Genomic DNA, 24096 nt, shown 5'->3' with positions numbered 1-24096 from the left:
AAGGGAGAGCCTCGAGGTTTAGGGCAGGGAGGCAATGAAAGGATGATTGCCTGCGGAGTGTTCGAGGTGTGTTGGAGTGGAGTCTGCTGCCTGCTCACCTGCAGCTGTGCCCAGGGCTGGCCCTGGTGGCTTTTGCCTGCCTGTTCTTGGGAGGAGGCAGGCTCAGATCCTCGCTGGTACTCAGGGAAGGCTTACAGCTACTCCCGCCTATCTCCTGTGACTTAGGAGGTGGCCAGAAAGGCTTCCAAGAGGGAATTGCAGACTGCTGATGCACTAGAAGCACAAAGTGAACTGGAACTGGGTTGGTGAGGCACTGAAGGAAGGGCAGGTGGTGCTGCTGAGGAGGAAGCTCCTTCCCTGTGGCTTTGTCATGCTGATGTATTTTCTTGGTGTGTAGGCTGCGGGAACATGTGGGAATCGAGGGGTGAGCAGTGGAGTGAGTGTTTGTTCCTTTACGTCCTGTGTTCTTCAGGGTTGGCAGATGATGGCTTAGTCACCTTCTCTGGCTCTCTTGCATCTTTGTAGGTGCCTGTCTGGGGCTGCTTTTTAGGGAGTCTAGGTGCTTTTTCTGAAATGCTTTGACCTTGTTCCCCAGGTTTCTCGATGGCTGCATTTCAGCGCAGCAACAGCTTGCTCTCTTTAGGTAGCCTCTGTTGTGTTTGGCTCTAATCCCCGAACTGAGGTGTAAACCTGCCTGAACAAGATTTGAAGTAAGCAGTAGGGGTCATTTAAAAATGCAGCCACATGCTTGATTAGAGGGGAATGTGCTTAAGAAATAATATATATCCATCCCTGTCTAGTTATATAAACAAACATTCAGGGACGTTTGAGATTTCAGCTTTCACATCTAATGTATTCATGGGTTGATTTGTTTCTGTGTGGTTGTTTCTTCTTGTTGTGGGTTGGGTTTTTTTTTTCCCCATTTCCATAATCCTTGTCAAACACTAACCTGCAGAACAGAAATGTATGTTTTTTTTAGAAGGGAAATGGGTACATATCTGAATAAGGTATTTTTAGAAAGTGAGCCTTTCAGTTGTCTGGTTTTAGATGCCTTTCAGTGATATATTTTATGGTGTGTGAAGTTCTGTGTTTTAGAGGGAAGGGAAAGGGGACACATTGTCTGAAAATGTGAATTCTTTCTGATTATGTATAGAAGTTGATTGAAAGTTAAGTTGGAAAGAACTTGAGGAAGAGAAGGAGCTGGGTCAAAGTAGTGGTTATGTCAATGTCTATAAAACTCTCTAGTACTGTCAAAAGAAAGATATTAGATGGCGTATAGAGTCAGTCTGTATATTGGAATGCAAATAAAAATATCTGTTTAATACTTTTTTTTTTTGACTTTTATTGGAGATGTTACCAGGCCTCTCGTATTTGTTCTGCTTTCTCAGATCTGTGATAGTAAGTGATAAAGTCTTATAGACTTTAAAGTTTTATAGAGACCTGTGAGGTGAAATTGTCTAGGCATGTTTCCATTTCTCTCGAGGAATAATAAGCAGTTTCCAGCATGACCCCAGTTCCTAAGCTGCAAAAGGTACCTCAAAACTGCATTGAACAAGGCAGGGAGAGACTGTGTCATAAGCAGGTTTGAAGTTGTTAGAATTTCCTGTTCTAAAGAAGAAATGAGCTTACAGGGAGATAGTAATGGTTCTCAAATTTTCCTTTTTTTTTGTCAGTTGATTCTCTAGAAAGCCTCAAATTTTAGCTGTCTTTCAAGACTCAAATATCTACTGAGAAGAGACTTTAAAAATAATGAGAAACTTTTAATACACCTTGTGTCTTGCAAAGGCCAAAGGTGTAAAATCAGTTTCAGACCAAACTGCTTTTGGATAAATTGACAGGTACCTGCTGTGCCAAAAGTCTTCAATAATGCCTTTCCAGATGATCAGCATATATAAAATAGGATAAGAAGCAAGACAGGAATTAAGAAACTTAAAGTTTCTTAGGTTTTTTGAGTTCATATCAGAAGCTGGCTTTTCCATATACATGTAAGATGTCATAATTGTAAAGCATAATTGATTTCTTCTTAATGAAATCTGAGACAGAAAAAAAGGATGGGTTTTGATTTTTTCCCCATTCCTTCCAGAGCTGGAAGTGGTTTCAAAGCTGGGTTTCCAGTGAAAACTGTAATAATCTTTGGTGTTCTGACCAAGTTTAAAGTGAGTTAGGTAGAAGGTAGAACTGGTGTTGCTAAATGCCTTTGTTGAGTCTTGAAAAAGTTACAAAGCAGTGTGGTAATGCTTGTAGATTTGGGTCCATGTGACTGCCATGGGGACTGCTTGAAACTGGCACTGGAGTATTGCACTTGGTGCTGCTGTTCATTACCCTGGAGGAGGCAATCTGGGGGGAAGGAGGGGCTGAAGAAGCAGCCTGGGGAGCAGTAAATGTTGTGTGCAGCAGAGGCAAAATACTGCTGCAGAAATATGAAGAATTGCTGAAGCAAGCTGAAGTATTTGACTAGTGATAATCTCCACGGCCAGATGGAATTTGCGTGGATGCTCTAAAGGATCTGAACTGTTAGCTGAGCTATGGGAAGAAGAGGTAAGAAAGGCAGAGAATCTTGGACAGGATTTCCTTTAAAAAAGGATCTGAGGGTGGTTTTTAAAATTAATTGACTTGTGAACTTCAGGAATGAGAACTAATTAAAGACTGGAGCTCCCAGGCAATCTGTCACAGCTGCCAATAAGCAGGGCTGGCAGCAATGCCTGTAGTATATCTGCTTGTTACTGTTTGTTATGAGTGCCATCTCTTAAATTGTTTTTATTCTGCAGGACTTCAGGCATTCATGCTGAAATTTTCTGGGCTGGATATCTACCACAGGTTGACTTTCCCCCCCACCCCAGGAAACACTGCTCCCCTCGTTCTCTCTTTCCTGAAAGTGCTCCAGTATTTCCAATAGTTACACTTGGGAAGGCAGCAGGGTGAATTCTTTTTTTCCTTTTTGATTCTTGCAGGTTCTAGCTATTTCTTCCTTGTCACTCTTGAATCAATAATAATCTCAGCTGCCAAGTTTGGAAGTTCTAGCACAGCCCTGCTGTGGTTTAGAACAAGAACTGGAAATTTGGCTGGAGTGTTAACTCTGCATCAAGAATGTGGCTTTTGCTGTTCTTAGGAAAATGTCCAAATTTGGCCACATTATAGACTTGGAAAAGCATCAGTTTGTAAAAGCTTAATAGGGAATTAGTCTCAGGTCCCTAGAGAAAGCATTCTATCATTGCTTGTAAGGTGTCAGAGGATTACAACTGCAGTTAGGGGTGGAGAAATGGAGCCCTCCTTTTTATTCCAGTTTCAGACTTCTGTAAATGTGTGTGAAGGCCTTTCCCCCCGCTCCCCTGCCCCCCACTTCTGTTCTTTTTTTCTCTGCTTTTGCCAAATTGGCCAATGCTGGATTGATGTACTGCTCTGTGTGGATCGCTGATCAGAGCTGCTGTGAGAGTGCTGCTTGTAGCACACAAAGTGTATATATATATCATCTTTCTTACGTGTAGCTTGGAAAAAAAAAAAATCAATGTAAACTTTGTGTTGCTTTTAACTTTTGTTCCCTGGCTTCAGTTCTCCTCTCAGGCTTTTTTCCCAGATATCCATCACCATTCTTTACTTCGCACTGGCTGTAAAACAACTCCTGCTGCTGTAGCTGCTCTTATTCCACTCTTTCTGTTTAACAGGCTTGATTAGTCTGGACTTGCCTTTCTTAAAGATGTGGTTTAGCTGTGCTGCTTTGTGACTACAATTTGTGTTCTCAAGCTCTTTGAGTCACTCTCTCCCTGCCATATCAGCAGCCTCTGAGAAGAGTTTGGCGGAACCATTGCTGGGGGTCATTGGTTAGCAAGAGTCCAGTTCCAGCAACAAGCTGGCTCTGCTCAGGTTTGCCAGCGTTAAAAGGAACAATTGCCAGCGTAAAGGACTTTGTTTCCGTGCATGCTGCTCGGCTGGCTCCGGGAGCAGGGCTTCAGCGCGGCGTTTGAGCCGGCCTTTGATGCGGCGTGGCTGTGGGGAATCTTTGAGCGGGCTGCAACCATTGTTCTCCTACACGCATTGGAACGATTGCTGCGAGAGAGGCATCCGCAGGGACCTCTGCCAGCTCCTTATTGATGTGTGCAGTTTCATCTATTGACACGCTACCCTTCATTATTGCACGCTGAATCCTGTGGCAGTGGAATTCGCTATTAAATCTGCCCCGCGAAAGGGAATTGGCGGAGGCTGCTTTAAAAGCAGTGTGACCCCTGCATTTGCAAAGAATAGCTTCTAAATATGAAACAGATGCTGAGCTGATGGAGGATGCTTCCTAGGTTTTCAGGGTACCAAACATATTCATTTGGAGCAAAAATTCAGAATTTGCTTGGCTTGTGGATGGTAATTTAAGTCTCAATGCCCATTTTCTCCCTCAGAAATGCATGTCTAATCAGTACATGTATTTGTGCTTGAATGCAGCATGTAATACTGAGGTGAAAATTGGCAATTATTTGTTAATGGAAACTGTTAGAATAAGCAGTGAGGTGTTAGTCTTTCTATTGGTGCTCTAATCCTCTTCCTAGAGGGCAGGAGGGGTGATGTATCTTCCTCTGCCTTTTGCCTTTGCCATGGACTGTTTTGTGCTTTCACAGCTTCACCCATAATATTTACCCAGATACATCCGCCTTCCCCCAAAAGAGATGTTATGTTCTTTAGAAGCCCAGCAATATACTGTGTGTTGGGGAGGTGATGTCTGTGGATGGTGTTTGTCTGTGTCAAGAGCCTTTATGGTGTGTGTGCAGTGTTCTTGTTCCCACCCAGTTTATACAGAGCTTTAAGTTAATGTGGGGTAAGAAGTGTATCGCATCAGCCCTGTTCCTGTTTGATCTCAGGGCTTGGTTCTAGGCAAGGCATGCTGTACCTTTGGGCAAGCAGAGCTTAAGTGCTTGGAGGTGGCCTCATCAGTGAGAAAATAAAGAACATGACAGCTTGTTAGAGACAAAATCACTCAGTGTTTGGAAGTGGGAAGTAGCACAAGGCTGGGTCTTCCCTGTCTTATCACCAAGCGGGGTTGAATGGTCCCTAAAGCTATTGACTGAGCCCTGTCTGTTGGCAACTCTATTGATAGGCACCTGTCAATAGTTGCAAAGCTGCTCACATCCCTAGGTCTGTAGGTTTATCTATTAAAACAAAAAGTTGAGAAAATAGCATGTATACCTCCAGGGTCACTGGGCACAGAAGTATGGCTGGTGCTTGAAGTTGGAAGTGGGAGAAGGAAGGGGAGGAGAGAGAACTGGAGCAGGGCATGCTTTCCACAGAGAAAGGGAAATGGGGGAATAGCTTGTTTAAAATGGAAGAATTAGTTAAAGGTGTGTCTGCATGAGATGGTGGTGCTGGGGCAGTTATCACCACAAAACAGCATTGGTAAAAAACTGCCGTTTTTTCAAAGCTCTGCAGTTGAATCTTGAAAATCCCTGGTTTTCTCAGCAAAGTTTTCTGCTCACCACTGGCAGGTAAATGGAATATCTAATTGTAGACTCCTGCAGAGTTTAAAACAAGGACTGAAGTGTGATGCATGTGGCTGCAGGGTATGCTGAGGCATCTGAGTTGTTGCTGGTGTCTGCCTTTAAAGTCTGAAAGGGCGGGTTGAGGGGAGGCTGCAGTGCTGTGAATAGAGTTACTGGGTGGGGATCTCCTTCCAAAATAGCTGAAGAACAAATGAGACTCACATGGTAGCCTTGTTCCTGCTTGGGACCAGAGGCCGCAGGGCGTGTGCCTGTTCTGGACTTTGCCTTGTGAACCTCTAAGGATCAACTGAGATAGGCCAAAGCTTCTTAGAAAGTAGCTGTTAAAGGTAGTTTGAAGTATTTTTCACTGATCTCCCTCTTGATGTGAGCTGTCAGCTTTTAGTTTGTATGTACATAGAGAGATTTTTCCACCCCATCTGATGCTGCGCAGACACTTAAAACCTCTTTGTGTATCTGGGCAAGGGTGGTAACCTACAGGTGGGCACGGGGCAGTGCACGGGGCACTTCTGTACTCAAACATGTAAGGTGGGTCCTTTCCTTGCTTTAACAATTCCTACCCCAGAATGAGTCCCCTTAGCTGGACTTTGACAGAACATGCATTTGTCATCAAAGTAACGCGCTGGCTTTCTTCTGTAATTTCTTTTTTTGGTTGCACTTCTGGTATGGGTGCACTGGGGTGAGAACACGCTTTGCATATGTGGGTTTGGCCCGGGTCCAGCGTGAGTTCTGCTTTCACACAAGTGGCAGTCTGGGCTCAGCTCTAATCCTCCAGTGTCAGGGCTGCCTTGTTGCTGTGGGATCTTGACTGCAGTCCAAAGCAGAGCTTTGGTCAAGTGACTCTCACGAGTCCACAGATGTTTCTTGGAATTAAAACCCTGCAGCTGAGGTTGGCTCCTGGGTGAGCTCAGAACGCAGTTCCTGATACAAGACAGCCAGATGTGTGCTGGCTGTGGCTGACACATGCACAGGGAGGGACAGCCCTGTCTGCCCTGGTTTTTCACTGTTCTGTTTGCATGGGTGAGTGAAGAACTTCGACCTTTGAAGTTATTTGAATGCTCCTTGGTACTAGTTAACACCACCACTTCCTTCTGCAGCGCCCCAGCAATTGCTGGTTTTGTATGCATTAGAAACTTGAAAGGCTCATGAAGTGGCAACTGTTTTCAATACATGAAGCCAAGCACATTTTTAACTTGTGGTAATTAATGCCCTACCTGTAAGACCTCTGCATTGTCCTGGATGTATGTCACCAGATGATGACAGGAAATGGTCTGATGATTGTGTCTGTGTCTTTGCAGGATCTCTAAGTTCCTCACAGGCAATTTCATGTACCCTTCTTTTGTAATTTGATATAAAATTCCCTCTTGGTACATTTACCATGTTTCAGACAGACCTTCACTACTTCTTCAGAGCAGGGATGTGTCTGGGTAAGTCAGGCTGGGTTTGGACACTCTTTAAAGATGTTCAGAGGGGAGCAAGCATGGCTTGCCTGTGTTCTTGTTCTGCTGTGGCATTTCTTGGGGATGCCTGGTTCATGCAGTAAGCATAGCTTGGAAGGTTGGTGGGAGCTTCAGGGCACTTGTGGGTCTGCTTCAGCAGCCTCTGCCACAGACTGTCTCCTCACTAGCCTGCCTGTGCTGAGGAGGTTCTGCTTTTCCTTGGAAAAGATGGCATGTGTGCTTTGTGTTGGAGTAGGTGAAGGGCAGTGAGTACCTGCTGGGAAACCTGAATAGCACTTGGACAGAATTCTGCTCATCTGGTGGTGTGTATTGTTGGCATTCTTAGGAGAGTGGGATCTCTCTCTTGCCCTCTTTCAGAACATCTGTTTCTGTGCATGAAATCATCCTTTGCCTGCCTTTTTCTTCCATTTGAATCCACTTCTGTCTAAATAGTCTTCTTTGCAGCATCAGAAGTGTGAATGCCAGCAAGGATTTTGTCAGGTCATCCTGGGTGTTTTGTTCTGCAGGGAAGTTACTGTGTGTAGAAGCACTGGAGTGTACACTTGTGATGGGCAGAGCTGTGAGATGTGATCTGAGCTGTGTTTGAGCTCATTGAGGCAGAATGATAGGCAAGGTATAGCAGTAGAGAGATTTTTTTTCTCCAGGATCTTGGTGCTTGTGAAACTTTACAGAAGTTTCTTATTGTATCTGTTTCAGAAAAAGGACATGTATGCCATCCTTTCTTACTGTGACAGCTGGTCTAATGAAAGATCCCTAAAGAATATTGCCTTATATTACTGTGGTTACATAAATACTGCCACTCTGCTACACAGTTATTCTGTGACTTGTAATTTTGATGATTTTTGCCACATGAATGCTGAGTTATGCATTGCATGGAGGCTCCTGTCACGAGTCCCAAGTGCTAATAAAACTGGAGTTTAAAGCTGAATGAGCTCCAAAAATGAATTAGTTGGCAGAACATTATTTGAATTTGTGGTGGGGGTCATACAGAAATTCCACTGTCCATTTCTGTATTCCCCCTCCTTAGCACCATCTACCTCTGATTGTTACAGAAATGTTTTATGTTGGGATAGAAACTAATTGGAATTAGGGCTATGAAGATGGTGAAGGGACTGATGGGGAAGCTGTACTAGGACAGCTGAGGGCACTTGTTCTGTTCAGTCTGGAGAAGGGGAGACTGAGGGGAGATCTTGTTGTGGTCTTCAACACCCTCATGAGGGGAAGCAGAGGGGCAGCACTGCTCTCTGCCCTGTGCTGACAGGGACCCAAGGGAATGGCACAAAGGTGTCAGGGGAGGTTTACGTGGGATATCAGGAAAATATTTTTCACCCAGAGGGTGGTTGGGCACTGAACAGGGTCTCCAGGGCAGTGGTCACAGCCCCAAGAGTCACAGAGCTCAAGAAGTGTTTGGACACTGCTCTCATGTGTGACCCTTGGGGTGTCCTGTGCAGGGCCAGGAGCTGGGCTTGGTGATCATCATGTGTCCCTTCCAACCTGGGATACTCTGTGATTCTGTGAATGTTTTCTTTCCTTGTCCTTTAACATTGCTGGCATTTAAGGATGAAATAGGGACAAACATTTAAGTGTCTGACATCCAGGCTTAGCAGGAGCTTGTGAATTTAGGTTGTTAAAGTCTGTTCTCTTTTACTGACAAAAACTAGGGAGCCTCAGTTTAAGCTTTTCCTGCTGGATGTTTCTTGTAACCCCAGTTCTGCCTCATGGACTTAACCTGACTGTGATAATGGCAATTGAACATTCAACTCTTGTGCATTTCCATAAAAATACATAAATCCTGAAACAATCCACAGTAGTGATGTTAAATTTGTTATTGGCTTCTAGTGTTGACATTCAAGGATGCAGCTTTTGCCTCTGCTGTTGTTTCAGGCTCTCTGCAGATAACTTAACAGCCTTGGCTTACAATACTCTGGGTAGGTTTCACTCAAAGTTTGAGCTGCCCTGTATAAATGTGTCCTTCCTGCAGAAAATATTCTGATTATTGAGTAGTGCTGCTTAACAGATGTTTGTTTCAGTGATAACCAGTTGACTGACCATGCCTGTGACTCTTCCCTAGCAGTCAGCTGTGTACATACCTTTTCTCAAAGTGGGTATCAGCTAGGAGTCAGAAGTGGTTTTGATGATTTACAGCACCATGCCCACGAGCTTTCTTTTCCCAGAGAATTTGTAATCTGAATAATGTGATGTGAGTACAGCTTTGTTAGATTTGTAAACTCACATAATGATTAGAAGGGAAGAATGCATCTGCCAGGTGGAGTAATGAAGATGGTTCTTTTCATCAGTAGAGAGATTTTTTTCAATAGGATCTCAGAGAATTCTGGGAGAACTCACTGATTGTACTGAGCAATTGTGGGTGATGGACAGGTAGTGAATTTCTTGCATTGAATTGTTAAGAGATGAAAGTGAAGTTTGAGCAGGGTAGGCAGAAATATGAATACCTTAAAACTGCCCAGGGATGATAATTACTCAAATATTAAATAGATTTTTTTTTTTAACACAATTCTCTTTGCTAAAGAGGATATCCTTTTACAATAAAGGCAAAGATTGCTGCTTTTCCATCTAGGGACAGACTGGACTTCTGTACTTTAAGACTTGCTGGCAATCCCTTGTCCAAGGCTTGCTTATTCTTTGTGAAAGGAATAAAGATCTTGAAATAATCTGTGTTTTGTCTGGGGAAAGGCAAAACATGATGTAGCTGTGTGCTTTGTGCCCTGCATTTTGACTACAGGTGGGCTTAGGCTATAAAACTATGAGCAGTGGAGGCATTTGTAGGCTGCTCTTACATTCCATTAAGGCAGGTGCTCTTCTGCTTGAATTCTTTGAAACGTCATAATTTGGTGTTGTGGATTTGAACAGGTTTAAGCTCCTGGGAAATGCTCTTAAGATTATTAATCTTTAAAAAAACCTGGGTTTTTTTCTGAAAAATTAAGTGGGGAGGCAGGAGGTGAGAGCAGAGTTGTACAGTTAACTAGAGCCCTGTAAATTCTGTGTATACCTTCTATTTAGATCTTCACTAGCAGCAGGAGTGCCTTTTAGCCACTTTGTTATTTTCTTGTAACAGTAGTAATACTGATTGCTCTCTAATAATAAACAAATTTTCTACAGGATAGTGGTGCTGTTAGCATGACTTATGACTGTCATTCCATCAAGACAGATACCCAGTTGGTTATGTGATGTAGTAAAATAAAAATTGAGCAGGGCGTGTAAGTAGTACTTAGAAGGTTTAAAGTGTGAATTTATAAACAGTGAAGAAATTAAAAGGGAAATAAACAGTTTTGTTGTATTTATTTATGAAAGGCTTGTCAGGCTTATTGTTATGTATTGCTGACATTGAACATGTCTAGGTGCAGACCTGGGAGAGGAGGATACTTTATTTTTAAACCATCCATTGAGAAATCTGAGTACAGGTATACCATGCTTCTTTCTGAACATTACTGAAGGCATAACTCCTTTTCTTTTACCCAAGGGGGCTTAGATATAGCACTGACTTTTTAAACAATGCTATCTTTTCAGATGTTATCATGAGGTATGTGAGCAAGGAGAACTTCTCGGTGCTGCACAGAATTCAGTCTCTTACTTACTTATCTTTTTATTTGGGGTTTTTTGCTCGCTTGTTTGTCGTTTTGGGTTTTTTTTAGTTGGGTTTTTTTGTTTGTTTGTTTGGGGTTTTTTTTTGTTGTTGTTAATGCTTATGAGATCAAGCTTTCAGTTCATTTTTTTTTTACAGCCTGAGTTAAGGGCTTAGGTGCCAAATGAGCACCTCTCCAGTTTAGGTTGGTGTGGTAGAAATACATGTCACATTTCTGTTTTCTTTCTGTTTCATTAGGTGTGGGTCTGTGTTTGTGCTTGCACTGGGAGGGATCCATCAGTTCCTGTGGTCCCTAGTGCTAGGGCTGCTGAGCAGGAGTCTTTGGCTTGGCATGACTTCCAGGATGTGCTCAGGGCTCAGGGCTGCCTCTGCTCGTTGGTCAGGAGTGTTTCATGCTTTGGTTTTCTGGGCCCATCAGAACCAGTACCTCTGGGGAATAAGGGCTCTCTGTGCAGTGGGTGCATCCTTTGTTACCCCAGGGCTCTTTGCCCTCGAGTGAAGGGGACAATTCAGAGAGATACCTGTTCTCTAGAAATCCCAAAGGTACTTAAAGCTGCCACTAAGGCTCTTCCCTTATGCTTTAAAAGCATGGACTGCTAATTCCAATGTTTGTGGCCAAATCCATCTACAACTCTCCAGGTGAATTTTAGCACCCTTGACTTTCTAAATTGATGGTGTACTTTCCTCTTCTGTTCTTACGGTGATAGACAGCTTCAGTGTTTGCACTAGACATCATTTCAGGTGATATTAAAATTTTGTTTGCATCAACACGGGCTGGTGGAGACTTCTGAGGCTTAGTCAACCCTGCACTGTTCCTTTTGCAATGTGTACTTGAGGTGTTGTCTGTGGTTGTTGTGCTACACACGTGCACCAGTGCAGGACCCATAAAATGGCTGGTGTGCTGTCCATTGGGATGCAGAGGCTTTTGTTCTGCTGAACAATGTGCTCTGGGACATAACTCTTCTTTCCAGTGCAGCAAATGTGAGGATGCCTGGGGTGCATGCAATCTGCTGTCTGTTTCAATGTGAGCTGATTATAAGTGTTAGTTACAGAATAATTTCAGCATATCCCAAGTTTCACCCAAATATTAACAGCTACTTATTTTGTGCGTAGGTTGTCTTGTTAAATAGTGTAACCTAGAATAGTTCTGCATGGAGACTGGAGCAGAAAAGAAACAATTAGGCGTTTTCCCTCTGGGTGTCTTTCAAAAATTGTATTCTCCTCCTCCTGCTATTTTAATGTCATGTTGGTTCTCTACCCGCCTCTCACTCTTGTTTCACGCTCAAAAGGATTCCCTCGCTTCTGATTTTGGAGTTACTTGAAAATTCTGTGTTCTTTCGCTCCTTTTTTTGTCTCTGTTCTCACTGCTGGGCCCAGGCTAGTCACAGCCTGGGCTGCCCTGAGGAGCAGCAGTGATGGAAGGACAGTGCCTCCAAGCTCCTGCTTCCTGAGGCTGTGGAAGCGAGGGGAAGGCTGACACCAAAGATGTGTTCAGCCTCAGGTCTTGCCTCTGGTGGTGGCCATGAGTGGAAGCCTAGGGAAGAGTGAACACATTACTGTCCTGGTGTATCATTTCATGATCATATGTAGCTTGGAAGCTTCCTAAATCAGAGGTGGTATCCTCATAGAATCATAGGATGGTTTGGGTTGGAAGGGACCTTACAGATCATCCAGTTCCACCCCCCCTGCTGTAGTGGTTTTGGTCCCATGCAAAATCAAGACACCTGCCATGGAGAGGAACACTTTCCACTAGACCAGGTTGCCCAGAGCTCCATCCAACCTCACCTTAATGTGCTTAACTTTGGCTAATTCCCCCAAGTATTTGCTGGCTCATGGGTGTTGCACTTGGCTAACTCTGAAGCTGGTTTCTGAGATGTTCTGGGTGTTGGCACCTATTAGATAATCTTATTGTGTTACCTTTCTCTTTCATCACCTCTGGTGTTGACTGTCCAATGCATAGCATGCCAATGACAGCAGCAAAGTATCTACTTAGGAGAGATACATTTCTTGAAAGCAGGAATAACAGGAAGCATTTTAAGATGTGTATTTGGTCAGACTTAAATGAAAGTGGGTAGCTAAAGGCTGAACCCCAGACTTTGCCAAGGCTCCAAGTGGTGTTGTGCTGTGATAGACTTTTATTACATGTGGGTTTTCTCATGTCTAATGGCATCAAATTCTCCCCAGAAATTAAATGTGTGTGACATTCTGCAGTGCTACCTGTTCCTGTGTGTACCAGGGAGGCTGTTCAGGATTGATTGTTGAGGCAGAAGTAGATACTGCAGCAAATGCTGCAAGTTAATCAAAGCAGATAACAGAGATAACTTACTGGCATATAATCTAAAGGGAGAAAAGACTTTAAATTTGTGATGGGGAACATGAAATGACTGCTGGCCTTCCTTGGCCAGGTGCTGAACTGATGAGCCTTGCTGTTCTGCTACTGGCAGTAACAAAGTGCCTGCATTGGATTCAGGGCTGGGTTTTCACAGGTGATGGAAGGCTTGGGACTGTGAGCCTGGAACTTTAGAAAGGAGGCTTGGTTCCCCAGGAGATTAATGCTCAGGCATTTTTGATAATTGAACCTCTTCATTTCAAGAACTACCTAACTTTGGTCACACAAGAGCAGAGTGCTTTGTTGTCTTTTTTTTTTTTTTTTTTTTGCTTACTCTATAAGTCACAAGTAGAAATGTTTGTTTTTCTCCAGGATTGGGTAATTTGGAGTGGAATTTCACCAGGTGCTTGCTCAATGCTTTGCTGGTTTCTGGATCTCTTTTGTGTTGCCCACATGTACATACCTGCCCACCTGTTCCAGAAAGCCTCTTCTTCTGTCCAGTAAAATTAATCTTCCAGGAAATTAAACAGCAGCCACATGCAATACTGTTTCCTTTCACGTGTGAGAACAGCTTTCTAGAGGTAGGATTCAGGGCCACAGACAGCTAATTACACAGCTAATTTGCCTTCAAGCTCTTGGAGGCACTGAATGCCAGGAAATTTTTGACTCTTGCATGCTTTTTTTGGGAAGTTTTGGCTGTTAAATTTGTTGAGCAGGCATAAGTGATGCTGCGAAGTGTGGGTGGATTTCAAGTCCTGGCCACACATGTGTTCATGGCTTTGGCTCACACTTGTGATGTAGGGAAGAGCTTCTATTTCCACACTGAATTTCAAATGTGAACAGTCCTTTAAGCATCCTTTATGAGCACACAGTTGCATCTTCATTATCATTTTGGTTGTTGAGGACTGAGTTTCTGAGGTAAGTCCCAGTTTCTGCACTTTGCTTTTTGCTGGGAAGCAATCTGAGTATTCCTTGGGATGTAGCTGACCCAGAAGTGTCACTCCAGGAGCATATCTGCTGTGCTTCAGGTGTCTTGGGTTTTTGGTACACTGCAACCCCCCAAAGATGCAGTATGATTTTTGGGGGCTTAGCACCAGCTGCCCTCTGCAGCCTTTTCTCTTTTTAAAGACTGTGCTGGTGCCAAAGTAGATAATTGTGGTAGTCTTATTTTTCTTTGTGATGCAATTTTTTTTTTTTTTTTTGTTTAAATATTAGTGAAGTAAATAAGGAGGCCATCTTGAGTTCCAGCTACTAACCTAAAACTTTATTCTGAATTTTCAGGAGTCTTAATGAAACCAGCATTATTGTTTTGAATGCTGTTTGTGAGGCTTTTTCTTGTTTCCAGAAGTGTCTTGTGTTGGTATTTGTCCCTTTCAAATAATGAAGACGGCTGTGGCATGCCTGTTTTCAAAGCCAGCTGTTTTGCAGACCCATCTGGGGGTAATTTTATTTAACAGTCTGCGTGGGGGTTGCACAGAGACCTTGACTGGAATCCCTGTGTGCCTTCTAGATGTTGTTTTATGTCCCTGACCTCTCATCTTTTTTCTTATCCAGACCTCTTTTCTTCCCTTGCTCCCACTGAACTGCTGACCCTCTGCTTTGGAAGAGAGAAATGATTCTGTAATGGAAAATATCTCTTCCTGAAATGGGTAATTTCATGTGTCTCCTTTTTTTTTTTTCTATGCTACAGATGAGACTACCTATCTTTTCTGGGGCAAGAGAGTCTCTCATTGTCTCTCCCATAGCAAATAAGAAAAGCTCAGCAGCACCAAGCAGTGTAAATACCTTGCAGTCCTGTTCTCAATTACAGAATTAGTTATGTAAATCTTGTCTTAAAGGAGGAAGAGCCCTGATGTCTCTTAAATCATACTCTGTGTGCACGCATGTGTGCAATTCCTTGTTGTCCAGGAGAAAAATACCATGCAGGCTCCACAGAGATTAACATACTAAACACTGTTGCTCTGCATGACCTGAAATTGGCTTTTGGGTGCTAATTGGATCTGTAGGCTTTGAGAGGAGGGCTTGGAAAGCACTGGCCTCCAGTTTTCCAGGTTTCAGGCAGCAGTATGGATGTGGTGGCTGTGTAGGGGCCCAAGTGAAGTCCTCTGGGGGCACCAGTTGCTAGAGCACAAGTTAGATAACTGTTGGCTTATGTCATCTTTGCCTGGCTCTTTTGCATTCATCTTTATGTAAAGAAATTGTGATACAGTGAGCACTAAGCCTGAAACCAGGAATGCCTTTTATCCGTTCCTTGCTTTTTAATTTGGTCTGGTTGGTTAATCTGTCCAAGAAGATCTGCTGCAAAAGGACCTGGCAAAAGCTGTGCTACTGCACTTAGCTCCACAGTCCTGCAAGGCACAGGCACTCATTTCCATGCCATAACACCCATTCTGTCTGCATCTGCTGTTGGCATTTTTAACGTGGCCGCTTGCTCGGAGATTATTTACGGTGAAGATGAGACCGTTAGGAAATTAAATTACAGGCAAAAAGGATTGCTCTAAAACACTGAGCTCCATCCCCCCACTGGCTCCTGTGGCTGCAAATCAGTTGTGAAGCGTGGAGCCAAGGTGGGCCAGTGCCATATGCTGCCCCGTTCAGCAGTTCCAGCAGCCTGGCTGCCCGGCCACCTCGTGCCATCGTCTCTCACAGCAGCAGATGCAGGCAGAGGGAAGCTGCCCTTCAGCATCCCAACTGGAGAGTTTGGGAGCCCAAGAGTGTGTGTGTGTGTGTCATTTGGTGTTGTGGCTGCTGACTTGTGTGATGGGCCTCTGCTGCTGCTTTTGCTGGAGCCTCCAGGATGCCTTTGCTCATCCGGTGAATTGCTTGTTAGGAAATGAGTGCCTGTGTGTGGAGATTTGAAGTGAACCCCAAAATAATTCTTGGGGAGGTGAAGATTTGTCATATCTGGATTATGGAAGTATTTGGCTTTTTAAATTTCATTTCCAAATCCCCTTTGGATTTAACTTGGCTTTAGACAGGACCTTGTCTGGTATAAGTGGGGTGTTGGGTTAAATTGCAGTAGACAAATGCCACCAAATTTAAGCAGGTAAAGAACACAAAAAAACACTAACAAAAACCTGCAGCCTGCCCCCCTTCATCCCAAACACCAAATAAAAAGCTCACATCTAAAAGCAAGGCAAAACAATCACTCAAGAACCTCCCCCTAAAAAAACCTCCAGGACCTGTTTGTGCTTTTTCTTGCTTTGCTTTTTGATTTTAGTATAATTCTTAATGAAAAATAAAAGACTTCACATTGGTTTCAGCGCTTCTTGTATTTGTTAGCATTTTTAAAGGGTTTTTTTTGTATATTACTTAGCATTAAAGATGACTTGGAAAACAAATGATTACTTCATGTTAATAAAAATCAATGCTTTCTGCTTTGGGAGAAAAAAAGAGTGATGGTAATGGAAATTATTTTGGAGAGAGAAGGGATTGTTTCAGGATTTCCTTTCTAAAATATACATATATATTATATGAATTACAGACTTGTGGAACACATGGCTATTGCTATTCATGCAGCTTTTTAAAAAGTCTTTTGACAAATGCTTTTTCTTAGCTTTCCAGCTTTATCAGCTCTGTTATGAGCTATGTCCTGGTGAAAGATATGTTGGTAAAAAACCATAGTAGCTTATAGAGTTTTAATGTGATCTTTCTAGGATTTAGATTTTTTTGTCTTGGATTTTCACTCAATGTATGACTTTTAGTTAATGTAGATGCAGCTTTAGAAATTATCTATTTCGATTGTTTACTCCAGCAAAATCTCCCAAAAGTTCAGTTTAATCCTAGTGGTGTGCTGCATTCCACACAGAGCAAAGAAAATGGTTTGTCTCTGCCCAGAGGAAATTGCAGAATAGAACAAATGGATTTGGACTGCTCAACTCAGTTCCAAATGCTTTGGGAAAGATTTAAGATAAGAGATAAGTGCAAGTTAATGATGTTGCAGAACAGCACTGATTTTAATTCTGTATATTCCAGTTTGGGGACTTTTAAAAAATACTTCTCTTGCTCAAGTTGGCATTAGTAGTAGGTATTTGTTAACCTGTGTCTTTCCTCCCCACTAAAGGAAATGTGAAGATACTGTAGATACAGCATTTCTGGAAATATTTGCAGCCTGGTTTCCAACTATGCTCTTAAGCCTTGACTTGTGGGCTTTAGTGCTTTGTCAACTGTTTTCTTTAGAATGCAACATATTGGACTTCTCCTCTGCAACACAAATTGCTTCTGAGGAAGAACAACAGACAATCACCTGTCTTGTGTGGCAGTCTAAATACCACTTCCAGAATGACTGGACTCTTTGGGTCAGATGTCACCAGGTAACCTAAATGGGCTGCTCTGTCAGAGCAGGATAGAAATGGAGACAATTTGGAGGACAGTAAATGAAGGCCATTAGCAGGGACAGGTTTGTCAGGTGAGACCCAGGAATAAGTGGCATGTTAATTCTGGCATTTCATGGGGATTTTTTCCTATCCCCTTTCTTTTTCACTCCCAGATGCATTTTAGAGACTTGTCAGAAGTAGTTCTTAGATACAGCTTTTTATCTTTAACTGTCAGTCAGTGATAGGGAAAGGGAATAGAGATTATATGTGATGGAATAGTTCGACATCCAGGGAATCTAAAACATGATCTTTAGTGTCATCTTTGCCTGCTAGGTGGTTTGGTTGGTTTGGTGGTTGATTTTTTTGGGTTTTTTTTGGACTGGTGGTACCACAGTTCTCTGCCTGCCAAGAGCTGCTCTGTTTTACAAGGTAGCCTCCTGTTTTGCACACTTGGGAAAGGTTTGTATGGCTTCTCCTTTCCCTTTTGCCTGCCGTATACCTTGGTCTACCTTCCAGTAGCAAACCTCTCCCCATGGCCAGGAATCAGTGGTGTACAGAGGGATCTGTGCTGGCTGCAGCCAGTGGTACTGTTTTAAACTCTAGGTACTGTTTTAAACTCTACCTGCACATGCAACCTGGTTTCTGCCTTGCAGCTTCCACTGCAGTTTGCTGCTCTCTTCTCTCTCTGCTGTAGCATGAGTAATCCACAGAAGCACTTGCAGCAAATTCCCATAGCTTGTTTTGGTACAGGATTGAGATGGGTGATGTGCTGGAGTGAAAGATGTCAGTCAGCTTGTCTTCAAAGGAGAGGAGCTGTACAGGTGACCAGTGCTTCATTCCCAAAAGCCTGAGATGGCAGGAGAGGCAATGCTGCCTGTTGGAGCTGCCTTGGGAGAGAGACAGAAGGTGGCTTTCATTTTTGTGAGACAGAAGGTGGCTTTCATTTTTGTGAGATGGTTCACTGATGTTTTTTCAAAGTGAATCTTTTTGGGCAGTGAGCAGATGAACTGCTGACTATGTGCAATGATAGAGTGTGTTTCATATGGTGAAGTATTGTTCTCTCACTGTCCCTGTTTTTTTAGACAGTAAGATCTTCTGACTGCTGTCAGGGCTGGAACTCCTTTCCTATGGAGAAAGGTTGGTGTTAAGTCTGGAGACAGAAGACTCCAGGGAGATCATATTATGGCCCCTTTAGTACTTAAAGGGGCTTGTAAAAAGGGTGGAGAGAGACATTTGACCAAGGCATGTAGTGACAGGACAAGGGATAATGACTTTAAACTAAAAGAGGGCAGGTTTTGCTTGGATATTAAGAAGAAATTCTTTATGATGAGGGTGGAAAGACACTGGAGCAGGTTGGCCAGAAAAGCTGTGGATGCTTCATATTTGAAATGTTCAAGGTCAGGTTGACTGAAACTTCCAACAGCTTGATCTAGTGCAACACGTCCTTGCCCATGGCAGGGTGTTGGAACTAGATGATCTTTAACAGTCCATTCCAACCCAAACCATTCTGTGGTTCTGTGATAACTGAGAACTGTGCCCTAGTGAAAGCCTCATGGTTTGTTCAGATGCTTTTGTAATCCCATGGCTTGGTGGCAGTGGGTTGAGGGGATGAGTGGTGAAGAAAGCAGGTTGTTCCTGTGCTGCAAAATTAACACTCATGTGCTTTCATGTGAATGTTAGTCCACGTGGTGTACATGGAGTTCAGCTGGGAAGGTAGTTGCTCGTTCACCCTGTGCTGGAGATGTGGTTTTTCTGGGATCTCAGATGGTATGGAGATAAGAGCAATCCAGCAGCCTTGCAGTTTGATGGCTTTTCTGAGGCTCCACTTAAGATGCAGTATGCGTTTCTTCATCCTGATAGAGATAATGGGTTTTAAGCAATTACACCCAGGCTAATTCCTTTTGATAAGAGCTCTACATTATCTAAAAAAAGAATCCTAGCCGCCTGGGAAAGAACAATGTAAATGTCTTTCTCACGGACTCTTTCATTTGCTCTTCTCTGATATCTTCAGATGATAGGCTGCAGATCTTTCAAGCCATAAAAATCTATCTGACTGTTTTTAGGTAAGGCAGTTCTACAGTCAGAGAGGTGTAACTTGACTGTTTTCTTGCAAGGTATGGAGGGAGCCCTGTGTGCCTCAGATGATTACAGCTTTGACATGAAGAATCAAATTTGTTTTTTGTTTGTTGTTTATTCCCTGTGAAGGCTGGCCAGTTGTAAAGTCTGGGATGCTTCTGCTGGTTAAGGCAATCTGAATTAGGTAATTTGGAAAGAATAGGAATAGCCTACCACATAATTTAGCATACATCCCAATCCCTGCTCTGTGTGTCTGCACTGGAAAGAAGGGTATGATAATGTCATGTTTTAAGCAGGAATGGTAAGGGATCTCACTTACTTAGTTTTGGTTTTTTCCTTTTCTTTTTGAGAGTCATATGGAAATTTTGATAGTTAGCTGCCTTTCTGGTTTTTCAAGAACTTTCCTTTTCTGCTTAATCTCTGATTTTTCCTCTCAGACTGCACAGTGTAGCATAGAAAATTTAATTGACTGCATTTAAAAAGTGGAGGAAATACCAAAGTAAAATGTTTGTTTAAATATGCCTCTTCTAGGAAATTCATGTTAATTGTATATGAAAAAAATAATTGCTGTAACAATTATTGAAAGTTTTGAAAGATTTTCAGGCATTGTAGGTGTGTTGGTATAACTTGTTCTTTCTCTCCCAGACAGTCACTGATGACATTCTTGATGTGTAGCTGCCTGATCATAATTGAAGCTGGGAGGATAGGCAAGGGGAAGAGGGGCAGATTGGAGATAAGGATTATCATCTCCTGTGCTGATATGCTTTGGCTCTCCTTCCCAGGAGGAGAGGCTGTGAATGTGTGGCATGCTGCCTGTCCCTTCACCTGCCTGCTCACTAGGGAAAGTTGCTGAATGCTTTCCATCAAGAGCCTGATAATTTCTTTTTTTGAAAATGGAGGAAGAGTTATTTGAGTGCACGTGACTCTGGTGGGCTAAAAAAAAAAAAAATAGGCAAAAATAACTTTTTTCCTTCAGTTTGGAAAATGGCTTTACACATCATGAAGGCTGTGGTTAAGCAGTTCAGTGGAGAAGTGAGAGGTTTGGGATTTTGCTAGAAATGGCTTTAGTGGTAGGGGATTCATTGCTCACACTCCAGTGTGGCACAGGAGGGGTTGCCCCTGCCCGGTTCAGTCACTCCCACAGCGCTGCAGCGAGTGTTGCTTTGACTGGAAATACATGGAGGAGTCCAGGGAGGGAGGATCGCTACCACCATTTGCAAAGTTGGCTGCAGTATTTTTTTTCCTGTCATAAACTGTTGTGAATTTGAAGGGCTGCTGGGTGTTTCCTTCCCAGACATGGTAATGTTCAGTTGGCAAATGAAACAACCTTTTGTTCGGAAAGCTCTTTTGAGATGAAAGGCATCAGCAAAGTTGTCGCTGTGTCTCCTGTGACTGCCTTGGTTGAGGAGCTGGACTGCGTGTTCCAAGTCTTTCTGATGCAGAGGCTCGAGTGCTTAGTCTGAGCCAATTTACTCATTCGTTAGCTCTTGCTTTTTTGACTTTAATTGGCTTCCTACTGCATGTCAGATTGCATTTTCCTTCAGCTGGCGGATGTGGAGGCGACCTCCTTCTCCGGGCTGCCACGAGAACATGTTTTCCTATTAGAGAGAGCTGTCTAAGTGCAGGCTGGTGGAAGCACCTTGTGAAACAGAGTGCTGAAGCACAAGTGTGTTCTTTGCAACAGTAATACCTTCTCAGCCTTGTGGAAGGCTCCACAGGTTACTTGTCATCTTGTCCTTTCGTAAGTGATACACAGATGCAAAATGTATATGAAAATAAAGCTCCTAGAAGACTTTCCAAATGTCCCCAGTGCAAGGGGAAATCCTTAACCAGCCCTTTCGTTGAGGAGTTTTGTAGCTTGTTGAGAGTTTAAACATCTACCTGTTCTGTAGGTCCTGCACAATTTTGCGGCCTTGTTTTCTTGGTTATCCTAAAAATGACTGGTTACTATTTATACTCAGATTAACTTCACAACCCATCTATTCAATCATCTGCTTTCCTTGTTCTCCTTTTTGGAAGGATTTCATTTAATGCCAGCATTAAAGTGCAATGATGGTACATCTGGGTGGTTAGACAAATTTATAAGCCATTGCTAGGGAAAAAATACTATCTCAAAGCTGCCTTGGCTATGTCTGAGCTGTCTTGCCCCTGTCTTACTAACATGACAGACCCCACTGTATTATTCTATCTTGAGCTACACCTTGTCCATGTTTCTGGTGAAGTATTTCGTGCATTCCCATGGGAGAATCCTCTAATCAAGTGCTTCACAATATATGGGCTCTGTGGTTGTCATACATTTGTGTGTTTCTGGCCCAGCCCTGCAGAAGGGCCAGTGTTGCCTGGTAGTGCTGTCACCTGTTTCATGAACCCAAGGAATACGTCCCATGTCTTGTGTTTGTGTGCTGTCCTCCTTGCAGGGGCTCCATTACCTTTTGTTTTGGAAAACAGTTCCTTGCAATTTCATCTGGTGGTCTGGTAACTCAATAAAAATAGAATTTTGTATTTAACAGTTAACCTTGGGCTTTAGAAAATTTGATGTCCAACACTAACTCAGATCCAATTACTGAGTTCTCACTAAATTCACATCTTTGGTGGGATCAGTGGTGCTGAGAAATACAGATTTGTCAAAGTTCTGTTGCTTTCTGTCACTAGTGTGTACATTGTTTTGTCTTCCTCCATCTGTTTCTATAGTTAAATGAGATTCAGATGAATTCATCAAGAACCTGTCACCTTATATTAACAGTGAAATATATTTGGTGTCATGAAAAATAAATGTTTCCAACAAATTTACGTAGTTTTGAGCTCTTGTATCATGATTGCTCTGGGAAGGTGAGGGGGTGTATGTAATTAACACAGGACTCTAAGAATAAAATATTTGCAAAAGCTCCTCACTTATCTGCCAGAGTAATATGGAGTCCACCTTTTGCCAAGATCGGTGTCTGTAGCACTGTGTCTGTAGCTACTTCTGCCACAGTTACATGAAATGTTAATCCCTAATGCATGCAAAGAACACCTTGTTTAGTCTCTAGGGATGACATTGCTGCAGGACCTTGAATTCACAGCCTGCTGGGTCCCTTAGAAATGCAGCTTACCCTTGGGGTGCCTGCCCTGTGCACACTCATCCTCACTGTGGGAAGGGCAGAGCAGCTGCTCTGCAGGAAGTTCTCAATCTCTTATTTGGTGATGTTGCCTCTGCTCCTGCCTTACCAGAATCCTGATTTATTTTAGCAATAACAAGTGTTATTGTTTGAAATGTATAAAATTCTGTTACACCTCATCCATCTTCTCTCCTGCAGTCTGTTTCACTGCCTTCCTTCCAGCCCTGGGTTAAGCAGGAATTGCTTGTGGGAGTGGGATAGTCATGACTTTACAGATCTGGTGAGGACTCCCTGCATGTGCTCCTGTCTTTCACTTTGGTTTGCCTTTTTGCAGGAAGGTGCTAATCACCCCCACCTTCATTTAGTGTCAAAGGGTCTTTGGTGACCTTGGAAGAAGACGAACTGAGCTGTCGGTGCTAATCTCAAACATAAATGTGCAGCCCTTGCCACATTAGTCATGCCTTTGTCACCTCTAGATTGGATTAGTGCAGTGCACAGTGTGTGGGTCTGCAGCTGAAGACACATGCAGAACAGTGTTGTCTGCTTGTTTTAGTGTCACCAGAGAGTATTTTCTAGAGATGTCAGTGCTTGAGGAGTGCCCTCAGTCAGGATCCTGAGCTGACTTCTCACACTGGTTTGCTGGAAGCTGGTTTGACTGTCAGGCTTTAAAGCTTACCTGCTGCTGCTACTGCCTTCTGTAAGAGGATAAGTTGAAGGATTGAATGCAACTTAAGACTTTGTGAGGAAGTATATCAGAGCCCTGTAGCTTGCTTTATTTTTTGTTGATTGTTTTGCTCTGTGGATGATTGTAGGATTTTAGCGTGGTGCTTGGGTTAGGAGAGGTGTCCTTGAAGACATCTGTCTGTGGAGCAGTACATTGTCAGTGGAGGTTTTCCTCTCCAATGCACATGTGAATGGTGCAGCAAAGCCCAGCTTCCTTATTAGGACTAGTCAATCACTTGATCAGGTATATAATAACAGTCTTCTGGGAGGGATAGAAGGGGTAGGAGATTAACCCCAGTCTGCATTACAAATAAGTTTAATGAAGTACTAATGTTGAATACAGAAGGTCATGGCAGTGAGGAAGTTGGACTATTATGACTGAGCCTGTACATGTGAACAGCCTGCAAAGCAAAGAGCATGGTAAGAGTTCTGAACTGGGCAGTTTTAGTCCTTGGTTCAACTGTTTGTCAAACTATAACTGCAAATAAAATTACACTTTTTCTCTTGCAGTTATGCTCAGTATATACAGCTGCTTGTGTAGTTTTAAAATGCCCACAGAAATCTTATTCTTTAACACATCCTTCTCCACGCTGCTCTGGAGTGGACAAGCTGTGCATTATAGCAGATTCCCCAGTGGAGGTTTCTGTTCACAAGACTCTTTTGCCCACCCTTGGACACCCATTGGCATGATGAGCCTAAGCCAGCAAGTGGAGTCCTAATCTACAGCAAGATGTGCAGAGTGATAAGAGGGAAAGGCTCAGCAAATATATTGGTGTTCATATCACTAGCTGGTGGCTTTTCTAATGGGCTTAGTGAATTGTAGCAGATGTGAGATGCTGTACTTTGCATGTTGGGGGGTTGTTTGTCTTTTCCTTTGCAGTATCTCAGATTGATTTTTTTGGTCCAATTGCTTTTGTTGTTGTTAGATGTCTTCTTGGTTGTATCAAGAGCTGTCTTTAGTGTTCTGGCTTCTGTTCTACCTAGCTGTTAAAATATTTTGCTATGGATATGGAGGT

General features: G+C 43.0%; 1 protein-coding gene across 1 annotated transcript in view; it reads left to right on the top strand.

Moving 5' to 3' along the window:
- PTGFRN (prostaglandin F2 receptor inhibitor) overlaps positions 1–24096 on the top strand; it is a 66500-nt gene that overhangs the window by 3127 nt on the left and 39277 nt on the right. The gene's annotated exons all lie outside the window — the stretch shown is intronic.

The sequence above is a fragment of the Melospiza melodia genome, chromosome 2 (assembly GCF_035770615.1).
Source record: "Melospiza melodia melodia isolate bMelMel2 chromosome 2, bMelMel2.pri, whole genome shotgun sequence".
Taxonomy (NCBI): Eukaryota; Metazoa; Chordata; class Aves; order Passeriformes; family Passerellidae; genus Melospiza; species Melospiza melodia.
Note: the sequence above shows the minus strand (reverse complement) of the source record. Positions and strands in the feature narration are given on the sequence as shown.